At 49.1% G+C, this 25,305-nt stretch overlaps 1 long non-coding RNA gene across 1 annotated transcript; it reads left to right on the top strand.

The window, feature by feature from the left end:
- The first annotated feature begins 5,692 nt into the window (after window positions 1-5,692).
- On the top strand, window positions 5,693-24,496 carry LOC144141507 (uncharacterized). Its single transcript, XR_013316624.1, has 3 exons — window positions 5,693-5,766; window positions 23,283-23,372; window positions 23,472-24,496. It is a non-coding gene; the product is annotated as an uncharacterized LOC144141507 (long non-coding RNA).
- The last annotated feature ends 809 nt before the right edge of the window (window positions 24,497-25,305 follow it).

Genomic DNA, 25,305 nt, shown 5'->3' with positions numbered 1-25,305 from the left:
AAAAAATTCGATATCGATAATATGTGGTTTCTGTTTTTGCTGGACTAGCGAGAAGCAACGCCCAAGGACTGTGCACTGCGCTACAAATCTCATTGGGCTCACAATTAAGCCTAACCATTTGCTCGTGCAGACACTTACCCCAGCCTTTCAGAGTGTGCAAAGCTATTGCCACGGAATAATTTCCTGGAGGAATCGCTGCAGCATGTTCCTGTGATAGCATTTATTTATATGCCGGATATACATTAGCTTTCTTTGTTCTAATGACAAATGAGTCCGCCTTTCGCCGTCAATGAACCCGTCTACTGAGGTGGGCGATACCCTTCTATCGCGACGTCACCAGCTTGGTCACACCAAGCCAGCGGTCTGGTGGGGTCTGCGTCCTGTCAGCGTCCTCAGACGGGATGTTGGATGTTGTCCATGCGGACATGCATGTTTTTGGTGAAGTTATATGTTGGCATTCGTCATTCACCAAATTTGTACACTTCATCACTTCAAATTGGTCATTCTGGAGCGCTGTGGTGAAGACTGCCTGCAGGGACTTCTTAGAGTATAGGTTAGCGGAAAACCATCCTAGCACTAGTTCTAATGAGCAACTCAAACATAAACGACATCCATTATTACAACTACAGTCAAACCCGGCTATAACGAACCCGGATAGAGCGAATTATGCTATATATCGAACAAAAATATTTCAGTTACGGAAATACATGGGAAACATATTCCTTATAACGAAGTTCACATCCGATATATCGAACTCTGCGCGCCGGAAATTGCGGCCGAAATGCACGGTCTCGGAGCGGCGATTGGGATGCGGATTGGCCGCGACCGCAAAGCAAGAGTTGCGACTGAGACATTGCGCCTCGCATGGACGACGTGACGCCAGACACTTTCCGTAACTTTTTCCGACGCCCGGGACTCACGACGGAACCCGCGAAGTCAGCGAGTCCGGACCAAGACAGCAGCTTCGGTGAACTGCGGGAAGAGCTCCCCCATGTTCCCGATGATGTCTCGAGTGAAAGCCGTCGGACGCTTACAATGAAGCGCTTTGGGGAGTCGATGTGCTCGGCCAATGCGTCTTAGATTTTGGAGGACGCGGACTCGAACTGGTGTAACAATGTTTCGTGTAGAGAATGTTATGCTAGTTGAAGCCGCCAAAACGAAAGTGAAAACAAAAATCACCGCTTTTTTCTTTGCAAAGTAGGCAGTTCAGGCGGAAAGTAGCTTTATTACTTGCAATAAATGGATTATTTTGGGTATGGTACCGGCTACTTTAATGTGTTTATTTCTGCATGCGGGGATGGTGGAGTTGGGGAGGGCAAGAAGGGGGGAAGGGGGGGCTCCCGCGGATTGCGAACTTGTAACAATAAGTTCGTTATAGGCGGGTTCGGTTATATCGAACTATTGGATATATCGAACAAACCCGGTGCATATTGCAATTCGCTATAAATGGGTTTGACTGTAAACGTTATATCCATTAGCAAGGGAGAATTGTATAAGATTACTAAGTTAAAACAGCTCACAGGTGCGATTTGAACACTAAGTTTGTTTGGGTTGTACATCTTCGGTGAAGGGGGGGAGGCGAGGTTATTGCGGTATTTGTTGGTAATAGTCTTACAAAGCACTTTGGCACGGCACCGACAATTTTCCGGCCGTTGCGTCCAGACTGGATCCACTTGGAACGATACCAGCACATGATACCTAACGGAGAATGCCGTTTACACCATATTGTCCATTCAAGCATGAAATTCTTTCACCAAACCTTGAGCCTTTATTACAATCTATGACGCTATACTCTGCCAAATGCGATCTTGCGGATTGCTAACAGCAATACTAAATAACGGCAGCAAGGTCACTGAAAAACATTCTTGTCCTCGCTTTAGCCACAATACCTATGATCATGCATTGTGATCTAGTGGCTAAGGTAAAAAGAACCTAAGAGTAAACCACATAGAGAATGGAGTTTTACCATTTGTAGAATCTATTTAAAACGATCATACCTTCTTGAAGTGAAGAGGTGCGCTGCCTGACACGAAAACGTAGAACAGGGTGAATAACACAACAACCGACAAGGTGAGGCGACAAGATGTTAAAACACCAACTAGCCCACTCCCAAGCCTTGCTGATCATACCTTCGCTGCCATTGACCACCATCGGCCTGCTACGGCCAACCAGTATTTTCAATTGCCTTCGGCCAATCTACCGTGGCTGGCATCACCGTCGCCGTATCTCAGGCCGCATGAGCGCACGCATTGCTTCTTTGCCTTCTCTCCTGTCGATCACTTTTCCATTAAACAGGCCTAGATGGTCTTTTTAGGGCGAGAGATTTCCTTCTGGCATACGAGGTAGTTTTTAAAGGTACGATGATGACGAGGATAATAATTTTATTCTCCCCAAAACTGCGTGAAAGGTGGAAGGGAAAGTGGGAGTTTTCCTGGATTCCTCCCCCTCAGATGGCGGCCTGCATCCACTGGGGGCGAGCGGCATCTTCGGCAACTCGGACGACCATGATCTGTATGTATTCCGGGGTCGGAGCTAAGCAAACAGGTTTCCCACGGTTCCGTACTGATAATGCGTAGCCGTGCTCGTAGAGTTCGCGGCTGAGCATCACAAGCCCAAGTCATGTGAGGGAGTGTGGCTCGCTGGGTTCACCAGTTGTATTGATCATTGTAAAGTTCCGAATAAATATGGCTGAATAATGCGAGATTGGGGAAAGCATTAGCCTGTAGCTGACGCCAGGCTACAGATTGACGTCGGTTGAGCGTGGGATGCGCTACGGGATATATCTGGCGCTCCAAGCGATACTGCAGAGTGATGTCCCGGTACCTCACCAGCCTCTCCTTAGCCCCCTTGTCCGAGCAAGCAGTGTCGCCATGGAGATTCCGTGCGCTGAATCCTCGGGCTGCCTCATGCGCTAACTCGTTGCCGGGGAGGGATACATGGGTCGGTCTCCAGATTATATGCACGTTCAACATTGCACCCGTTTCTTGCAAAAATCAGAGAGAAGAGGCCGGTGCTAGGGTCCCTATATCCAACGCTTAAGATCTGGGGGTCTTCTCTTTTTCTCTCCCCTCGGCGATCGACTCTCGTCCCGGAGGTTCGATGGATCCCAAACGTTAATTGAACTTGGTAATATTATCTTTCATTTAATTTGGAATGTTCTTCGATAATGAGTATGTGTATATCGATCATATACCAGTATAATATTATCCCGTATTGTCATACTAATGCTATTTTTTTCTCAGATAACAAGCGCCATCACCGCCTACACCGTTATCCTGTATCAAAATGACACCGCCATATGGAGCGTTGCCGCATCCCTCCCCACCCAAGCTGCTTAGCCGGAGGTAAATGAACATCTTGGTTCTGTTCATAAACTCCACTAGATCTGAGCACTGTTTCACATGCATTGCTTTTTATACTTAGCAATTACTTCGTCACAGCTTTTTCATGCTTCTACGTTATGAAAATGATTAAAGCTGTGCGGTTCTTTGTTACTCACAGCACCTTGCACGAGTAGTACACAAGGGCAGGGAATGCTGTATTCGTATATAAAATGTTCGTATGTTGCCGGCAACCACAACTGAACCGTGTCTTGTTCATATTCGTGTGGTAATAAAATGATCGCCTAGCATACTGTCCCGGGCAAACGCTTCGCCTCGTAACAATACATTTGTCCTTCTTCAAAGTCTGCACGACTTCAATGCAGGATTTGTCAAAGTCCGCAGGACTTTGATGTTAAAATTTCTGTATAACCAGCTGAGCCTACAAAATACTCTATAATGCGTACAATAAAAATTAGAGTGTAACTCTACCCCCGTATTTATTGCATCTGCCTTAAAACATCTAGCACTCATGCCACATTTCGTATTCATCAAAAGCGCAGCCTTCGGGACCAGGAGTCACGTCCGAGACCTCGTGCGTAGTAGCATGACTTCTTGGACCCAACGGCGACGCACCAGGTGTCCGTGTGACTTACTTAGTGTCGTTATTATTAAACAACCAACGACGTGGCCGGCGGCTCGTGCATTAAATATGTTGCCGCCAGGCAGACCATTGTAATTGTTGTAATGAACTCCGATGCCGCCTGGGGGCGCCAGCTAAGCCTCCGAGCACGCACCCCATTGTGTGCCCTCTCTATGTAGATTGCGCACGTCGTAGTTGCGACAGGAGGCAGGCAATGAGCTCCACAGGGACCTACATGTCGGAATTCCGCGTACTAAACAGTTTCTACAGATATCTGGGCTACACTTTCGTCAGTCACGACTCCGCGAAGGGCGCGTCACAGCTTGTGTGGCGCAGAGTAGGACCTTACACTGCTTACGTTACTTTCACCTGGGTAGTCATTATAGGTGTATACGCGTATGACGCGTCCGATATCGCTGACATGTTCGATAGAAGCGCCATGCTCGACAAAGTTACGTCTCTTTTGTATTCGGCCCGCACCATTGTGATCCAAATCACCAGCGTCGTCTTGGCCTTCACCCAAGCACCGAACATGGTCAACGTATCCACTAACCTAGCAGACTTCGAAACCAGGCTCGTCTACCCCATTCCTCTCCGAGGCGTGACCAGAAAGCTCATCGTTGCCAATGTGGCCTTTACGATAGTGTCCATTGTCTCGGTGGTTCCACTCCTGTACGGTTACTATCTGTACGACTTTTCCCAACAGGAACTCATCTGGAACTCCTGTTTTTTCGCCGTCTCCGCCATCCACGGACAGACGTCTTGCCTCGTGGCCTACACATGGGCGATGTTTTTCGCCGAATCGTTAGCGTCGTACGTGTCAGCCATTAACGCCGAGCCCAAGCAGGTCCTGGATTCCAGCTATATGGAGGCCAAGCGAAGCTTCAAGGAAATGCACGCCCTCTTCGTTCGAGTTATGGAAGCTTTTGAACTCTGCGAACAAATCCTCGGAAAATTTCTGGCCCTCGTTTTTCCTCTTAATCTCATCGTGGCGGCACCCTGGGGATACTGGATCATCAAGGAGATGAGCGAGCCTCGAATTGCGTTGCTCTTCGCGCTTGGCTTCGTAGGTCTGCTCACGCAAATGGTCCTTGTGGCCATTTATTCTGCGCGCCCTAATAAAGAGGTAACTTCTTCGTTAGTGTTTCTACATGCACTACGAAACACCTTTTTCGGTGCTTAATGGTGGAAGCTGAGCTGCATTTAGAGAGTCACATTATGTTTTATTGTGACTCTCACAAAGGCGAGTACGTGCCTTAGCTCTAGTAAAGCACATATAGCGCGTTTGCTTTCAACTAATTAAGAATTTAGATATAATAAATTATTACGCAAGAAAGTTAGAACCCGTCACCTTACTTTTGCAACATAAAAACCAGGATCCGTTTCCTTGCAGCAACTATTGTTTTATATGATGATGTTTTCAATTTCTCCAAACATCTGTGTTTCCCTACATCGTTCTCCAGTTCTGCAGACCATTCTATACTGTCGTCGGGAAATATTCCAAGCTAATTTTTGTTTGCCAACCATAACCGTTCCGTGCAATAAAGAGCGCGAAATAGAGCTGGTTCATTCGGCCGTATTCCGGTGTCCAACTTCTCCGCCTGACAAAAAATATCAACAGGATCAAATTGTGGTTCATCTTGATTGCGTTTTTTATATAGGAAGCTTTTTCTGATTTATTTATTGCGGGGGTTAAGTTTTTGCGCTTCTTAATCTACGTTTTCTTTTCAGGCCAAGAAAACTTGGGATGTGCTTACCAGCCTCCTCGTCTCTCAGGACCATACGCCTGAAATACGGGAACAGGTGAGTATTTTGCCTTCTGAGGGTACTTCTTTGGGTGAAATCAGTGCGGCGCGACATTTCAACCAATCTCACAAATATTAGATTTGTGACGGTTTTATGATGCTTCCTGGTCTTTCTTTCATGCTGGTTTTCATGTGTTTTCCTGTATATTATTCAAAAATCTCTTCCCATAAACGTTATCTGTACGGTACTGTACCCCACATTGTACCGGCTGATTACGTACATTTTCCTTCTAACATGTGCAACTTTGTTGTTCGCATCCAACTATTATATAGTCGCGCTGTACAGTTTCGAGCGTAAAATGTCACGCTCGAAACTGTACAGCGCGACTTTTAAACTGGTCGCCATTAATCCCCAAGCAGAGTATGTGTCAAGTGGCGGATCAGGAGAGGAAGTAGAGGACGAACCGCACTCGTACTGACCGCACGACCGGTGGCCGCCTTCCAGTGGTTAAACTTGCTCACCCGGTCGTAGGGAACGAGCCACTCGTCGACACCGTCCTTTTCGTTCCCAGCGAACGTACGAGGCTCCCTGTACGGTTGCCAGTTGGCCGTTGGCATGGCTTGGACTTGTTTTGTAGCACCAGTCATAGGTACATGCTGCTGGAAGAGACTGGCGACTCGGCGGCTTCGGCGAAGTTCCAGTGGCTCCGTTTTCCCTCAAGGCTACCCCGCACCTATACCACAAACTGTTACGGTGCAAAGGGTTTATTTACAGCCGTAAATACGAACAACAGGATTGAATGAGGCGGCCACCGGTCCTGCGGTCAGTACGAGTGGGGTTGTTGTTGTTGTTGCGACTTTAGGTATGGCACATACCCAATCAGGGGATCGGCCAATCAACAGAGGATGGTTAAAATGAATGGAAGTCTTATCTAATCACGAGACGCTAAGAAAGGTAATTTAGACCGGTTGGAAAAAGATTTGAAAAAAAATCCTGAAAAATCAAAGCGAGGGTGACCAATCGCAATCATAAAGAGAATCGTTTTGAATTTTCAATGTAGCGCAGGAGGGCAGAGCATACATCCCGGCGGCAGAACCCCGTTTCGGATGCCCCGAACGATAGTATAGCCGGCACTGTTAGGGATATCCCCAAACTGTAAAGCGGCACCTCTAGGGAGAGAGAGAGAGAGAGAGAAATAACTTTTATTTACATAGTGGATTAGGGCGCGGTGGGCGCAACCCTGAGGGTTGCGACGACTTCAGTCGCTCGAGTCACGAGCTCCTTCTGGAGCTGGGGGTCCGAGCGGCCCAACGCCTCCATCCACTGGTCAGGGGAATTAATGAAAGGGAATGGGTCCTCTGCACAAGCCCACATTTGGTGCTGGACCGTGGCCCTTTCACCGCAGCGGGGGCAGAGGGGGGATGGGTACAGGGAGGGGTGGATGTGATGCAGGACGGCTCTGCAGGGCAGGGACTCCGTTTGCAGTTGACGCCAGAGGCGTTCTTCCTCTAGAGTGAGGGATGAGTGGGCGGGGGGAAGCTTGCGGCGGGAGAGGCGGTAATGCTGCGTGACCTCTCTGAAGGTCAGGAGACTATCCCTGGTTGATCTGGCTCCATGGAGGGTAGAGTCCACATCGTATGCCCGGGTGACAAGTGCTCGGGCTGCCGTGTGGGCCGTCTCTATCCCTCCAATGCCCGTGTGAGCCGGAAACCATTGGAGTGCGACCGTGTGGGATGGCGAATTTAGACCGAGAATTTTGTGTGCCTGGGCCGAAATGAGACCTTTGGCGTAGTTTTGGACGGCCGTTTTCGAATCGGAGAATATAATTTCTGGGGTGGGCCTTTGTGTTAATGCCAGCGCGATTGCCGCCTCTTCTGCTACATGCGGGTGTCGGGTACGAAGGGTGAGGGCAGCCAGAGGAGGAGGTGACGATGAGTTAATAACGGCGATAGCGAACGCCTCTTTATGGCGATATTCTGCAGCGTCCACATAAAGGTTAGCTCTGGAAGGGGGAAATTTTCGAGCTAATGACATGGCTCGATGCATCCGCCTTTCGGTGTGGAATGACGGGTGCATATTTTTTGGGATGGGTCGAATGAGGATGCGATTCCTGATTGATGATTTAATGCTGCACACTAACGCATGCCCTTGAGCTGGGCCGATCCCAAGTTTCTCTAGGAGGAATCTGCCCGCGGAGGAGCGCGCCAGGCGGTTGACTTGGCCAGTGCGGTGGCCTTCTATAAGTTCTGCTGTCGTGTTGTATGTCCCTGTTTCCCCCAGTCTGGCAGTGGAAGCGTTCGGTGGTAACTGCAGAGCAGCTCGGAATGCTTTGCGAATTAGGCCATCTACTTTCCTTATCTCGCTGTCGGTAAGGGATAGATAGGGAAGAGCGTATGTAATCCTGCTGATTAGGAACGCTTGGACAAGTCTCAGGCGCTCTTGCTCTTTGAGGCCGTGCTCTCGAGCAACGATCCTTCGGAGCAGGCCGATTACCTGGGTTACATGTGCCGAAAGCTTTTTGAGCACCTCCGTGTTGCGCCGATTACTCTGCAGCGTGAGTCCTAGGATTGTGAGGCTAGTGACTCGAGGTACAGGCTTTCCGTCCACTGAAACGCGGATGGAAGCTTCTCGGGAAGGTCCTGATCTTTTAGCGGGCAGAACTAAAAGTTCTGACTTTGTTGGGGAGCACTGCAGGCCCGCTACTCGGGCTCCTTGTACGACGGCTCTAGCACCAGCTTGAAGGGTTTCTTCGATGGAGGCATCACTTCCCCGAGTGACCCATAGGGTAATGTCATCTGCGTACATACTGTACTGCAGGCCGGGCACTCGGTCCAGAGCGGAGGCTATGTGTGATACTGCTAAATTGAATAATAGGGGAGATAGAACCGACCCCTGCGGCGTGCCAAAAGATGGAAGCTGAAGTTCTGGTGATTCCAAGTCCCCCAGTCTTAGCGTGGCTGTTCGGTGAGATAGAAATGCGCGAACATAGTTGTATGTCCGTACGCCCGGTCCTATACGCTCCAGCCCTGCCAAGATGGCTTTGTGAGATACTTTATCGAATGCCTTTGTTAGATCCAAGGCCAGGATTGCTGCTGAGTCTCGCGAGGGAGGGTCCTTTAGCAGATCGTAATATAGTCTCAGGTGGACGTCGTTTGTAGCAAGCCCGGCCCTGAAGCCATACATATTGGGTGACAAGAATTCCTGTTCTTCTGCTAACCTGTTTATTCGAGTTAGAATGATGCGCTCAAATAATTTTCCTATACATGAGGTGAGCGATATTGGCCTAAGATTTTCTATCGAAAGCTGCTTGCCCGGCTTGGGGATTAGGGTTACGTTAGCATGACGGAATTCTCGAGGAAGAGTGCCCTCCATCCAATGCTTATTAAACAGCTTAGTGAGGTAGGCGATCGAGCCGTCGTCCAGATTTCTCAGCATTTTATTTGTTACACGGTCTTGCCCTGGGGCGGAAGACGTTCGCACGTCCTGTAGCGCTCCTCTGACTTCAGCCTCTGTGATTTCCTCGTCCAAGGAGGGGTTAGGTGGCCCGGAGTAGTCCGGGTGATTTTCGTGTTCGCCGTCTGGTACATATCTTCCGATGAGGTCTCGAATTGCCTGGTTCGGATCAGTCTCAAGATGTCTGGTGAGCTGGGTAATTTTGTTGGCCTGCTCCGTTTTAGAGCGGCTTGGGTCAAGGAGGTGCCTCAGAAGGGACCAAGTCCTCTTCATGCTCATAGAGCCCTGTAGCCGATCGCATAGCTGTTCCCATCCTGATCTGACTAGTTTGGCAGAGTAACATTCTATTTCCTTGGTTAGAGTGGCTATCCGTTTCCTTATGCGCTTGTTGTGCTTTTGAGTACGCCATCGCCTTTTGAGGCTTTTAAGAGCTTCCCACATATGCTGCAATTTAGAGTCGACGTGTTGCGTCGGTATTTCCGGATCTAGTTCTTGTTGATGATTTCTTACGTCCCCCAGGAGCTGATCCGTCCATTGAGCTAGGTCGAGCGTCGGGGAGGAGGGCAGGTCCTCAGCTCGTCGTGCCTCCCGGAAAGCGTGCCAGTCTGTGATGACAGTCTGCATGCGCTGTGGTGGTGTGGGGTGTTTGAGTGTCGTGTGTAGTTGTATTATGTGATGATCACTGCCTAGTGTGTCATCGAGCCTTCTCCATTCTGTATGGCCCACTCTGTAGGTTAGGGTGAGGTCGGGGGTGGTGTCTCGTTGTACACTTGTTCCCTCCCTGGTTGGTAGGTCCGGTGGTGTTTCTAGCGTCAGCTGCTGAGACTGAATTACATCCCAGAGTTGCCTGCCCTTTTTGCTATCCCTAGGATAACCCCATGCCGTGTGTGGAGCATTAAAGTCTCCAGTGACTATTAGGGGTGAGCCCGAAGCGGCTTTTTTGGCGGCCAGGATCAGTGATCGAAAATTATGTGCGCGTTGCTTGGGGCTACTGTAAACGTTTAGTATGTGAATGACCTGTTGTGTCCTACGCTTCGGGTAGACCGTTACAAAGTCGTGAGGGATCAAACAGCTGTCAAAGTGTGTGTGTTGGGCAGATATGTTTCGTTGTACTAGTACTGCAGTGTCGTGTTGTGTTTGCAAGGACTGGTATCCTAGACATTTGACCCGCTTTCCAGGTTCCTGTAGCGTAATTATGTCAGGGGGATTATCTACTTTTTCTAGCAGTAGCTGTAGTTCCGCCCGTTTCCGAGCAAAGCCCCGACAATTCCACTGCCAGAGCACGATTCCCTTTTTAGAGGCCTTCATCAGTGATGTCATACATTGGGGCATTTTGGGAGTTTATCCGTGCAGCCAGGTCTCTGACACTCGACAACATCTCCTGGTGCATATTTTCAAATCGAGCCTGCATTTCGCCCTGGGCGGTGAGTATGGCTTGTACCGCTTGAGTGTATTCATGCTTGTGCTCCGCTAGCGACCTTTCTAGACGGCCTAGTCGCTCCTCCGAGCGTGGCTCGGGCGAGGGAGGCATTTCCCCTTCGGGTGGGTTGGGTGCTTTCCGTTTTGGCGGGGGGTCCTCTCGCTTCGCAGTGCGTAATAGATTGATCTCTTTTTTGAGGGCGGCATTCTCAGCTCGCAGCGCGGCCATTTCGAGGCGCATGGCTTGTAATTCGCGTGCTATGTCAGATGACAGGGAAGGGGTGGGTTGGATGGGGTTGGATGATGAGAGGGGAAATGCTGGCATGCAGGTTGGGTTTCTGACCAGGGGAGTAGAGGCGCTGGGGCCGCTCACCTGTTGCCGTGGGGGTCTTCCACCTTGTTGGAGGGCGGCTTTGTAGGTGCCTTTGGGTCCTGCCCCGTGCTGGTTTTGGGGTGGGTGCTGCCCCGTCTTGTGCTCGTTGCCCTCAGGAAGCTTGTCTCGGTCCTTGGAGCTCCGGGCCTGGTGCTCTGGGTGGGCAGTCCGTGTTCCGTGATGGAGTCCAGGAAAATCTACGTCCCGGCCGTCCGGACCTTGGAGCAGGTGTCCTTGTTCAGAGACCGCCTGAGCATACGAGGAGGGTGGCTTGCGGGGTTGAAAGCGTCTTGGGCAGTCCGCGGAGCCCGTGGAGTGAGGGCCCTCGCACACTATGCACCGGGGGGTGCACGGGTGGTCACCGGAGGGATTCGTCGTGCCGCAGCGGGAGCAGCGCTGGTGGGAACTGGCGTTCGGGCATACGTCTTGTCGGTGCCCGGCTTGCCAGCACGCGGCGCAAGCCTCCGTCTTGCGGCGAAAGGGTTTGCACCGGTACGTCGTTGCTCTGTATCGTACCCAGAAGGGAACTCGGTGACCGTCGAACAGAATTTGCACCATGTTGGAATTGTTCAAGCGTTTGGCGTCAAGAATTGGTAAGTCCTGGTTATAGTTGAAAATGCTGTCCTGCACTTGTTCGGGGGTGTCGTCTTCTGGAATATTGAAGATGATTCCCATGGTCGTATTAGCTGGCGCGGACACGTGAGCGGCTATTTCGAATTGCTGACCGCGGAGCACAAGACTTTGAATGCCGACATATTTGGTGGCACGGTCTTCTGAAGGTGTGCTGACGAGGAGATAATTAGCCACGTGGTGCACTCGAATTTGATCCTCACGGTTCGGTGGCACTCCCGCTTGGGCCAGGATTGCATCTGCTAATGTAGCTTGCGCTATAGATGAGAGCGCGAGTCCTCCTCGGGGGCGCAGGACAATTTTCACATCAGAAGATGGGAGAGGCGAAGCCGGCGGCGGGCGACGCGGGGAACGCTTTTTCTCTTTCCTGGGTGCTCGTGCGGCGGCCGAGGCGTTCGTGGATGCAGTAGACGCACGTGCTTGGTCGCGCAAGGCGCTTTGCCGGTGGCGAATCGTAGCCCACCCGGGCTGCTGTAGCTCCTCGGGTTCGATGTCCTCCCCTTCAACGATGCTTTCCATGCTGAGTCTTGCGCTGAGCGGCGATGTGCCGGAGCTCGCGCCGCCGCTTGCAGATGTTGAGCCGGCGGCGACGGCGACTCCCTAGGCCTGTTAGGCCTAGCGGAGCTGGTAGCGTGGGAGATTTCCAAAAGGCTGTAACTGACCGTTGGGTTGGTCCTTGGCCACGATGTTGGTGTCCTCAGTATTGGTGTGGCTTGCCGGTTCTCGCGGTGCACAAATTGGCAACGTGGAAATGAATTAAACGGCAAGACAGGGGTCCAAAAGCGGAGCCGACGAGAAATGGGTTCGCATCGCGTGGCCCCCTAGCGGTCCTCCCACCTCTAGGGACTGACGTCTCAGTCGGGAAAAAAAATTACACCATCTTCCCGTGGGGAACCCTGATGACGATGCGAATCATCGTGGTGGTTCCGTGTGGTTCCATTGTGTTGCCGTTATGTTGAGTGATCTGGTTTTTACTAGCACCAGAGGGAATTCCGTGTCCGGGTCCACACCGGTGGCAAAGGCACGCAAGTGCTGTTGTGTTACGGTGAGTAGGCGGTGGTTCTCGAGGCGCCGAAACTCGTCCATCATGTTCTTGTCGATGTTGTCTCTATGGTAGAATCGGTAGTCTCCGTCAGCTTTGGTGAGGTAAAGGTTGTTGACATTGGTGCACCGGCTGAGAGCAATGTACACGCCCTCCTCTTCGCAGCTTTGTCTTCTCGTTCTTCTTCTTCTTCGGCGGTTCCCCTACGGGAAGATGACGACGGTGGTTGAACGCGAACCTATCTCGTGATGGATTCTTTGGTTGGCCAATCCCTAGGCGCATCCTGCCACAATCAGCATCAGAGGCGCTGCGGACGGGGCCGGTTGAGCTGCAAGGCGCGTGGCGCTTCCCGCCACAGCTTTCCCGCGGGAAATTCAGCACCCCCCTCTAAAGTTTTCAGTTCGTCGTTTCCGTTGACGTTCAGCTTCGCGTGCCTTCGTTGTATCAGTAGCTTCTTGACGTAGTTTGAATGAGTCAAGGACATAAGGCGCGTTCGTAGCACTTGCTCCTGTCCCGGATTTGTAGCGTAGTGGGAAGAGCACCGCGTACCTCCCGTTGCGGCCAGAGAGTCGTGGGACATAAACCGGGCGCCGCTAACTATCTTTTTTTTATAGTGTAGTATCGTGGAGCTGTGGGTGTAAGGAGGAGAGTTGCGCATGCGCAGTGAGCGTGTGGACGGCGCCGCCATCAACGACGGAGGACCAGGCGAGCCTAAGAAATGCTCCGCATTTAAAACGTCGGCATGTCAAAAGGTAGTGTTCGACAGACTCTTCTTCGTTGCAATAGCTGCACAGAGCTGTTGGCGCCAGACGAGACCTGTGTAAGTGCCTATTTAACTGGGGTACTCGACAACGTAAGGCTGTAATAACCACCTCTAAGTTGCGTGAAGGGCAGTATTCAGGTTTCCATGAGAATTTAAGATTATTAAAATCGCTTAGTGATAATAAAACCGATTCTTGCTGTTCTTGGAGTTTCAGCATCCTACGGTGCCTAGCTGCTGTTATTAATGGTGTCGGCTCTACAACGTCTACTACAGGACCAGAAAGTGCTATCCTTGCTAGAGAGTCGGCAGTCTCGTTGAATGTGATCCCCGCATGACCAGGAACCCAAAGAAGGTTAATTTCAGTGAAGTGCGGACGAGTGGGGTTCGTCCTCTACTTCCTCTTCCGCTCCGCCCCTTGACACATACCGTGCTTGGGGATTAGTTGCGCAAAGTTTAAAAGTCGCGCTGTGCAGTTTGGAGCGTGTAATTATTTTAAAAAGGCACAAAAAGATGTCAAGACCCTGATATTCACCCGTACGTGAGAATCTCAGGCGCAAGGATTACGCCGGCCAAGTAAAAGTGCGAAGCAAGCATACGGCATGTAGGGCTGTTCATTTCCGTGTAAAACGAGAGATTTCTCTATTTTTTTCTATAAAGGGCCTATATCACAAAACGTTCACGCTCGCACCGCTCAGGCAAATGCGGTAATACATTAATATTCTGTAACTTCCTATGCTCCGTTTCCTCAGTCCCCTCTTTCAGTGGCTTGTTGAAACGTAGCAATACTCGACACCCGCTTCTGTCGCACTGAATGGAGGTCATGCACGCTCACTCACACCATCTTCTGCTATTTGATCTACTTTTCGACTGGCCCGAAGTCTAGGGTATGCGCCACCCAGGTTTTCAAACATACTCTTTCACCGTGACTGCGGCGACGACAAAAACGGTGACCAAACGCTGAGAGAGAGAGAGAGAAGAAACATTTATTAGAGCAGACGGTGGTGGTTGAGCCGTCACTCGGTGGGGTGGGTTCACCTCAGTCCAGGCACCCTTGGGCCTTGGCTGCAGCCCTCGCACGGGTGACCAGAAAGATCTGGTCAGCGTGACGGGAGCTGGTCAGCAGGCCCTCCCACTGCTCTGGGGAAGGTCGGGGATTGGGGTTAAGCGATGGGGTGTTTTGACAGGAGAATTCCTAAAATAATTTTTAAAAAACAGTCAGTGGAAAAGCAAGCCGGGTAAATGGCGCATCTGTTAAGAAATGAGTTCACCCCTTCCGGACTGGACAAGAATCGCCATTTGCCGAGAAGGCATGATATTAATTATGCAGAATTTATCAATTCCCGAGCTGCGCACACATGTCGCCATGCCTAAGTGAAAGCAGATTTGTCATTTCCTTCGTTTCAGAACTGAAACTACTCATCAATATTGGTTAAGAGAGGGTTTTTTTTGTTCTTGTTGTTCTTTGCTTTTTTTGTAGGGTTTAACGCGCCAACGCAACGCAGGCGATGAGGCGCGCCGTAGTGGAGGGCTCCGGATTAATTTTGACCGCCTGGGGATCTTTACCGTGCGCCGAAATCTCGTATACACACGGGCGATTTTGCTTTTCACCTCCATCAGAAAAGTGACTGCCGCAGCCAGGGATCGAACCCACGTCATCGTGCTCACCAGCACAACGCCTTAGCCACTGAGCCACCGCGGCCGGTCGTCAAGAGATGTTCTGGTCTGACTATCCTGACTGACTGACTCATCAGAACCCAGCCGAAAGCTGTGTATCTCAAGACGGGAAATGTCGGGAGTACACTTCTTTCATGGCATTGTTTTTGCCCCTATTAGAATGTACTAGTTCGCTGCAGCCTTACAATCCAAGGGCTTTCAGTGGGCGCCACAAGTCGGTGATGCAGGATTTTTGGGGCGCAGTCAACGCAGCACGTGCCGCCAGCTTTTTTGCGCCACGTGGCCCTCAACGGTATGCGTTAAACACATCTGCGTAGTGATGGGTCATCGAATGCTATCGGAATGGGAGTCCAGCTTTTTGCACTATTACCCCCGGTTAGTCACAACAGAAATGTCGTCGGGGATGTGATTCTGAAAGCTAACGGCGTGGGGGAAGAAGGGGTCGTTTATTATAGATCTCCGGCCCTTGATTCGTACAATCGTGTTGTAGTCGTTAATATGAGCGGAAGTTCTCCGTGGGCTTTTGGGCTCGTGGCTTGATCACTTACGGAAATGGAAATGTTGAAAGAAAGAAAGAAAGAAAGAAAGAAAGAAAGAAAGAAAGAAAGAAAGAAAGAAAGAAAGAAAGAAAGAACATTAGATGATCAGGTATGGCACGAGATTGTGTAGTTTTACTGACTGTTTTAGTGCAGTGAAGACGATTTTCCTAGAGCACTGTCAAGCCATAAAGCGATCTGCCCGATTTCGTTGATTGATTGACTGACTGAAGGGTTTAACGCACGACGCAACGCAGGCGATGAGGCGCCGTAGTGGAGGGCTCCGAATTAATTCTGACCACCTGTGCATCTTTAACGTGCGCCGAAGTCTCGTACGCACTGGCGTGTTTGCTTTTCGCCTCCATCAGAAAAGCTGCCGCCGTGGCCGGGAATCAAACCCGCGACCTCGTGCTCAGCAGCGCAACGCCTTAGCCACTGAGCCGCCGCGGCTGGTCTGCCCGGTTTTGTACTGAATGTAATTCGTTAACTGGATATCCGTACGAAGGATTTCAGATGAACGATGTGTAAGAGATCTTCGCGTGACCACACGTTAAGTATACTCGTTTATGAACGTCAGAAGATGCATATTTCACATTAGAGTGCAGGAAACCAACTGTGCGCAGAGCCTTTGAGCAGATGGAGTGCACGTGCGGCGCAAATGACAGGAGTGTGCTTTCCGATGTACCTGTTTCCCCCGGTTGTGTCGAGAGGAAGTGAACTGATGTAGCATGCATGATGAAACGGGACGCGTTTACGGGAGGGTGAGATCGATTTGCGTTTAGTAAGATGTTTTTGCCTCAGCAATTACTGGTACCATTACTGTGCCAAGGTCTTGCTTTAAGTTAGTTTTGTTATCATTTGCTAATAACGAAGTATATGAAGCCTGTCGTCTGCGAATAGTTTCCCGTTTCCTTTTATATTTGTAAGGTTTAGAAGAAAAACTGCCCTAGATTAATGAGACTGATACCAACGGAGTTGAGCTTGAGCTGGTTGGCACATATCTTTGTAGGTAAGGAGCAGCGCAACAAACGGGACGGAGTGAAGACAGGCAAACGAGGCGCCAGTGCTATCCGTTCACGTTCATTCCCGTTTGCTCTTCTGCCCCTTACCTACACGATGTGATATCAACGGTCTGACCAATTTGCTTGACTTAGAAAGTTGAAGTTTGGAAAGCACATCTCTATCATAGCGTATAAGTTCCACGAAGCATCATGTTTTAACTATATCCGGAAGAGGGTAAAAAGGGCAAGATATTCAAGACTAGAATTTTTTTCAGGCTTTTTAAACACGGAAAGTTTGGTCTGTCTGTCTGTCTGTCTGTCTGTCTGCCTGTCTGTCTGTCTGTCTGCCTGTCTGTCTGTCTGTCTGTCTGTCTGTCTGTCTGTCTGTCTGTCTGTCTGTCTGTCTGTCTGTCTGTCTGCTCGTCTGTCTCCCGATTTAGCCGCCTGGGCAAAATTTAAAGAATTTTTTGACCACACGTTTAATAGGCAAAACATATCCAAACTACTGAATCTGGTCGCAATGTTAATACATGTTAACATTGTTGACCAAAAAGAAAATATTAGGTATATTTGAGGCAAAAGATCAATGCATTAGTAATATTTGCAGTGTTATTTTAATAAAAAATACATGGCTGCTTGATTCTTGTGCGAGCAAATAAAAGTACTCCTTGAAAGAATAGTTTTGACACGCGTTAAACTGTGCCTGACGGTCGGTGCTCCGGTTCACCACGAAGGCGACGTTCTCATAGGCACGCTCAAAAACTTTTGCACCGTTTTCAAACAACTTGTTCTTGAAGTAATGTACAAATTAATAAAATGTGAGTCTCTAGTAAGTTTTTCCAAAATATTAACATTGTTGTTAACTACCGGCTTGATCTGCAGAATACAAGGCACAACCGTTCCGGCCAAAATATGCTGTACTTCCTTTTTCCTTAGCTTTAAAGCAGCCTGTAATATTTTCCACTTATATAATAACACACCATTATTTGGGTTTTTGTGGCACTGTGTTCGAATATAAGGTCACTAAAACGTTTCAATCCAAGCCAATGATAAAACTAAGGCGAGTGCACGGTATAATGGCGGTTAATGACGACACAGCAGGCCTTGATGTGAGCCGCGTAGACGCCAGCGCCAGATTCCTCTCTGGCGTATATAGTAAGAAACTCTATGGGTCAGTAGCGCGGCACATGCGTGCAAAAGCAGCGCATGCACGGGAGTTTATTTTTTGCTTATCTTTAGGGCGTTTAACGGCGACCGGGCGAAGCTGACCGGATTTTTGAGGTTTACGCAGTTTAAGCTACCGGGCCGCCGCTGTCGCCGGTCGAGCAGAAAGCGCGGGCGCGCGCCTTTTGCTTGGCGTTTTTCTTGCTGTTTTATTGGTTATAGCTAGCTTCTTTTGGCCGCAGTTCTTAACCCCCTTTTTATGATATCTTTTGTAAAATAACGATATAAAGGTATAAATAAAAATTCATATTTTGACCCCAAATCCAAATTTGGACTAGCAGGTATTTTTGTGACGATTTGAAGAATTCTTTTACGAGGTTCAAGGCACCGACTCTACACAGGCCATGAAGCGCGCCGTAGTGGTGGACTCCAGATTAATTTTGACCACATGGGGATCTTTAACGTGCGCCCAAATATCGAACACACGGGCGTTTTCGCTTTTCGCTTCCATTAGAAAAGCGGCCGCCGTGGCGGGGAATTGAATCCGGGTCATAGGAATCAGCAGCACAACGCCTTAGCCACTCAGCCACCGTGGCGGGCCCAAATTGAGGAAATGCTTCGTTTAAATTTGTAAGCGTTTTCTGTGCAAGGGCAAACATATTAATATCAGTATAACAGTTTCGTAGTTTAATATCTGGACATCTTGCGAGATGACAGGAGTTTCCGAAAGAAGAGATTGGCCGCGTATCTGCTTCCTTCGCTGCAAATGTCATCGAAAGACAATAGTCTTGTTCTGCCGCTGCCTCGTAAGTCTCTCTCTCTCTCTCTCTCTCTCTCTCTCTCTCTCTCTCTCTCTCTCTCTCTCTCTCTCTCTCTCTCTCTCTCTCTCTCTCTCTCTCTCTCTCTCCCCCTCCACCCACCCCGGTGATGCTTTTCACCTCCCGTCGTGCTCTCCTCCTGCGATTAACATGTGGTGGTTTGCTGCAGTCCATTGAATTTTAGCGCGCTGAACGGCTGGCGTGCCATCGAGTGGAACCTTTCTTCACTTCTAAGCAATTTAGAATGCTGCCGGAAGGGCTAGTCATAGAGTTTCTTAGTAAGTACACTATAGAGAGAACTGCACCTCGGAATCCATGTCGGCGTGGGAGGGTTATGGCTTTATGGGAAGACCACAGCTGCTGGCTTGGCATGTCTATCGGATCCTTTAGCGTCTTCTTGGGTTTGCTTCCTTCCCTATGCAGTGCTATGTCTACGAGGTAGCCGCTCCTCCCGAAATGGCCGAAACTCGCTTCGCTTCTCTCGCTCCGCTTGGACGCTCCAAATTCGCTCCATTCGTTCATGCTGACACAGCTGTGTTTTTCATTATGAGCAAGTGGGAGGACAAGTGCCGGTGAGCGACCTCCGGTACGTACTTGAATATGTAGAAAGCACAATGTAGACACGTTAGTTTGCGATAAGGAAAGTGTGCTTTCCGATTCTTTTTAGCACGAAAGTGTGGGATCCGTCGACCCCCAAGGACAAGACTCGAGCGTCAAGGTAAAAGAGAAGGGACGACCAAGGTCCACATTTAGTGGAACTTCGAGCGGTAAGGTGAAGAGACAGAAGCAATGCGGGCGCTCATGCGGCCCGAGACGATGGTGTTGCCAGCAAGGAAGATTGGCCTGAAGCCATCAGATTAGCTGGCCGCAGCAGGTTGATGGCGGTTGATGGCGATAGAGCTGTGTTCTCAAAAAGATTCTACAGACAGTGTTTAATGCTCGGGTACACCAAGATTTGAGCGGCGTCATAACCGTCACGGAAATGACGTCGCCAGAAGAAGTTTCAATTGACGCGGCTGCTCCCGGATTCGAGCCACGAACTCTCTCGCCGCAACGGGAGGTACACAGCGCTCTGCCCACTGCGCTACGAATTCAAGCGCAAGTTGGTCCTCAAGCGCGCGTTATATCTTTCCCAGCACGTCTTCATTCAGATGGCGTCTACGAGATGCTGCCGTCTAGGAGAAGTGAAGCGAAGTAGTTCATCATGAGACTAATGAAAGCCGACAGTTGGCGCCTCGATGCCAGCGTCTTCGTGTACGCGGGACCCGGGTGAATTGAGGCACCCGCCGCCACCTATTGCTTTCGGTTTCGGTTGCGTTTCGTTCGCACGGTTTTCAAGGGGCTGTGGGTTCAGTCGGATTTACGCAATGTTCCGGTGCGTGCAATCCAGAGTCTGACGTTGATGCGTGTAATGGTGACACACCGACATAACACTAATAGCGATGTGCAACTTCATATGAATGCACAATAAATGCTCCTGTGAACGCACATTTCACTTTCGTGTTTTACCGATTGCAATGAAAGAGGTATCAACAATATTTTTTTGCAGTAGCAGTACATACGTTAATAGCGCCCAGAAATCTTTACTGAACGGGTAATTTGCCGCTGCGGAAGTTGCAGCATGCTAGTCTCTCACGAAAACACGAACGAAAACACCACGAAGGCGATGTGCTCGTTGTCATTGGTACGCGGATTAAACCTTTGTGAGCATTTCCAACAATTTATTATTTGAAATATTTGCAAAATAAGTCTTTTATATGAGTTTCTCCCAAAATGTTACATTACTGCTAACTACCAGCTTGGTCTCAAAAATAGTTGGCACAACTGTTCTGGCAAACCCTCAGTGAGAAGAACACACCTAATATTTTATTACTCTAGCTTAAAACTTTAAAACAGCGTGTTTATTCTATAATAAATATTTACACAATCTTCTTCGGCTTTGTTGTCGTATTGCATTTGAATTTACGGCTCAATCCAAGCGAGTGATGAAACTATGCCGAGAGCGTGGTAAAATGGCGGCCCGTGACGACACAGACTCCCTTGACGTGAGCCGCATAGGCGCTAGCGCCAGATTCCCCTCTGGTGTATATAGTGAGAAACTATATGGGGCTTGTGTCGCGCTCGCACGCTTTTTGTATTTTGGCGTATAGGCGTTTCCTAGACACCACAGCCAAGCGGCGCATGGCGCCGTCTAGGGGCATGTTTGAAGCTATGTCCACGTGCATGTGGCCCTCAATTTAATCGCTCAGAACCGCTTGGTCTCGTAGTGTAATAGTTGTGCTCCTGTGAAGCAAACATCCTAACCTGGCTTCAAATCCCGTTACCGCTTTCTTCTTTTATCATTTTGAAGGGTTTGTAATATTTGAATATTAACATTTCTTGTCGCGCATATAATCTTTTTATGACATCTGTATGCCTTATAAATGGGGTTTCGGGTATTCTCGTTTTCTTTTGGTCAGTTTCAGCTACTGCTTCTTGTACGGTTTTGCGGGTTTTCTCTTTTTAGGTCAGTTTCGGCTATTTCTGTTGAATATTTCTATACAAAGTGGTTTTCAACCAATGCAGGTCCCTTTTGGCTGCTATTTATTTCAGTTCGGGTGGTTTTGTATGCTTTAGGTACGTTTATGCCGTGATATAACCCACAAAATCAAGCTCAGGTGACGGCTGGCTGTACTGACTAGGAACTGCACATACGCCAGTTTAACAAAACTTGTTGCCGAGCGAGTTGGTTCATACGTGAAGAAAAGGGAAAACGTGGCGCTAAGCAGTAATGAGCGAAGACGAGATAGGACGGATACAGGCGCCCGTATCTGTAGTATCTTGTCTTCGTCAAAGTAGACTTGGTTTTTTTTTTTTTTTTGTCAGCTACAACTTTCTTTGGCGGCATACTACCAGCTCAGTCGTGCGCTTCTTCGACTCCAGCATGACCAACGTAATGGACGATCACGCGCTGCTTGCTTTTTCACCGAACACGCAGTTGCCATGCCTCACGGCTCACGGCTAACGGCTACACTGGGAGGATTTCGGCTACCTCGTAGCTGGTAGACGTGTTAATGCATAGTGAATAAAGCAAATCCCAAAAACCACTGAAGAATCCCATTATCATGGCCCAGAAGCGATGATCTTCCCATAACCTCCCACGACGACATAGGTAGATTCCCAGGTGCGGTTTCCTCTCTAGTGTACTTCCTTGGAAACTCTCTGTACTGACCGGGCCCGTACCGCTGCTGCTAGTGACAGCGTCACTCTGCTCGGCGCTTCGGGTAGCTGTGGTCATTTGCGCATTTGACTGCTTGACTGCACCCTCCACACTATCCATGTGTACTCGTTCGCTTTATCTACCAAGGCCACCTTGATATTAGATAAAGCTCGTTGAAATAAGCTCATTCTATTCATGTCTGCCACACCTGTTACGCAATCGAAGCTAACTATGTCTGGCGGCAAACGGATAACCTAATTTTATGTGTCGCATCATCAAAGTAACACTCGCGTGGATTTTTTTGTTTACTCTTGCTTTAATAGCAGAGCTGTTTAGGCCCACACAAATTCCTCAGGTCCACAGTATACCCCGAGCACACGTGAGCGCGTACCTCGCGGTGACCGCGCGGCGTCGTCCAGGCTTGCGCGTGGGCTTACTCCACATGAGGAGCCCCCGCCCTCGTCGTCGTCGTCCAGTATCGACCGGCGCGCCACGGGTCCGCGGCGCCGAAGACGATGTCGACAAATCTGTCAAGCCATCCATTCACAATCCGCACCGAGGCGAGGACGCGCTACAAGAGGATTTGCCCGAAGCGGCTGTGCCGCCATAAGATGACGACGAAAGTGATGACGACAACAGTTACTGAATAAAACACTACATACTTTAATGATTTTTGCTTTGCAGACCCGTTCAAAACGGCTTTCACTGCTGTGGTCCGGCTGCTCCCTCTCCCCCGGGATCCGCTGTCGGTGTGGGGAGAAGCTAGGTCACCCCCCAGCTCTGCTAGCTGTACCAATTTTTTTAAAGTGGTAATTAGGCCCCCAATTTCTAACTGAAACCATGCGTCAGTGATAGAAGGCGCCACACTCGCTACAAATTTTGACTGTGAGGTCAATTTAGTTCTTTTAGGACAGTAGGCTTACATTCTCTACAGGCTGTATAAACTCCCCCAATAGGCCTAAACCTTGACATATCCTTCCCCTGACCAGCCACAAAATATTAGCCACGCATCACATTTAAAATTGACGCATCAGTCAGACACTTCCACGGCCCGATAAATTAGGCCCCAACTTTTTCGAGTGCTTCTAGTCTAGTAATAGCTTCGTTACAAAACAGTTTTCCCCCTGCATTTGCAACAATCAAAATACTACCAGAACTTCACCCACTGCAGTTTGAGACTCACGCTGCAAGCAGAAGATTTAAAATGCTCTTGAGTGGGCATTCCGTCAACCTTAAGCTTTAAGCCGTGCCCTTTATCGGTGTTGCTTGGCTATGTTATTATTGTTATTCTTGTTATTCTTGCCGTATGTTATTCTTGCTGCTACGAAACATTGTGGCGAAACCGGAGGCAGAAAAGGTTTCGTGTGCATACGCCTCTAGGCCGCAGTTTAAGGAGTTGGTTTTGTCTAACAAGGGCGCTGCCGCAAAAAGCACATTCACATTATTTCGGAACATTAAACCTTCGACGTTGGTTCTTTTTTGTTGTCGTTCTACGAACCAGATCCAAGAATTCCGGCATACCTGCCAGAACCAAGATTTCTCTTTCTCTGGCTTCGGATTCTTCAAAGTTGGCCCTCCGTTAATTGTTTCGGTAAGTAGACACTTCTCTATCACATCCCGATAGCAATCCCGCCATGTTTGAACCAATCCTTCACGCTACCACCACTAAAAACTCGCACGTGTTTTGCAGATCGCCGGTGCTATCATCACCTACACAGTCATCCTGTACCAGTCAGACAAGAGCAGCTCGAGTTCTGCGGCTGCTGCGGTGGTGACGCTGAACGCGACCGAAGCCTGAGTGCCAGCCCTGTCCCACACAGACACTCACTTTGCTTGTTCCAGGCAGCACAATGCACGGCCACCTGCACACACACTTAATGAAGCTTTCATGACAAAATAGGGCGTGAAAACAGGCACGTCGTCACGAAGCAACAGCCCGAATCCTTAACATTTAGGCTGTGGATGAAGCAGCGAAAAATCGGGGATTATTAATTTGGGATATGCTAGAACTTCCAGTCGGATTGCAAAGCGTTATCAATTTTTTGTACGTTCGATCATCCAGACGGCTTGCATATCGTTTTATATGGTGTGTGATCGAACATCTAGTCGGCTTGTACAGCGCCATCAATTTGCCATACGCCACAACCTTACGTGGGCTTGCATAGCTTTCAAGGGGATCTGTTAGAACCTCTAGTTGACTCGCATTGCGTTACAATAAGAGGCACGTTAGAAACTCTAGTCGGCTTGCATAACCTTATCAATTTGGGATACGTTAAAATGTCTAGTGGGCTTCATGGCGTATCATTTTGGGATATGTTAGTACAGGTCCGCGCAGAAGTAAACGGAGCACGGGAGCGGTGGCCGAACTGCATCGCTGCGCCGCGTATGGGCGCCCACGGGAACCAAGGAGCGCTGGTCTAAGAGTGTGTTCGCACTGCCCCCGCCGCCCTATCTGATGTTTTATCGCCGCTCTGCATGTGTGTCATGCTAGGCGAGACAGTTTTCTAACGGCAGCACTGGGCTATAGAGGGGCGCTGGTTGCATTGCCGTTCGTAGGCATGCGCGGCGACCGAACCTGCCGCTGTTGAGCTAGACAAAGCTACGCGCACTCGGAAACGTGCCTTGTTGAGCGCTATAAAGGACGGCATAAGCTTGTACGCCGGTGCGGTTTGGAATAGCATGTCATTTCGATGTAATTTTTTTGTAAGCCGACAACAAAATTGCCTTGTACAATAAATAAAGTATATTCACAGAAATTTTGTAATTCGAAAAAAAAGAATGTTGCTTCCAACATTGGTTTTTTTTTTTTTTTTTTTGGGGGGGGGGGGGTTCTTTCAAGTTACTGCTGCCACTAAGCTCAGGTCTGTTCTGAAGAGAGGAAAATACAAAATGCCCATGCGGTGGATATTTTATGTGTTAAATAACGCGGTATAGAATAAAAAAAAATCCTTTTATTACAGCGGGTCTCATAGGGCGCATATTTTGTGGTCGCATTAACCCTTTCGTTCCCGTTGACGAGTATAGCTGTCATAAGATTTTGTACCAAAATGACCGATGACGAGTATGGTCGTCAATGGTTATGATGATTATACTCGTCATCACGACTATACTCGTCATCGGTCATTTTGGAGCCCTGACGGCGCTTTTTTGCAAGACATAGGGGTCATCCAGTGAAGCCATCTCTTACTTCAATGCGGGGTTTAATTCAAGCTGCAACATTTTCTTAACTAATATATGCTGCTCGTTAAAATTAACAACGTCGATATTAATGCGTCCACAAAATATGCGCCCAATGAGACCCGCTGTAATAAAAGACGATTCCGACGGTTCCGAGTAATTGCAACATTTCGGCCCATATTTGTTGGAAAAATTATTTGCAACATTGATTCTTGAACTCAAAGAACGTTCTTGTCGGTGACATTTTCTCTAAAGCAAGAACACGGGGCTACAACAAACAGTGGAATAGATCGTGAAATGATTGGTATGAAAATTTTAATGTTATTAGAGTAGAAATGGTTAGAAGG

The sequence above is a fragment of the Haemaphysalis longicornis genome, unplaced genomic scaffold (assembly GCF_048455015.1).
Source record: "Haemaphysalis longicornis isolate Haplotype H1 unplaced genomic scaffold, Haemaphysalis longicornis Haplotype H1 scaffold_6, whole genome shotgun sequence".
Taxonomy (NCBI): Eukaryota; Metazoa; Arthropoda; class Arachnida; order Ixodida; family Ixodidae; genus Haemaphysalis; species Haemaphysalis longicornis.
Note: the sequence above shows the minus strand (reverse complement) of the source record. Positions and strands in the feature narration are given on the sequence as shown.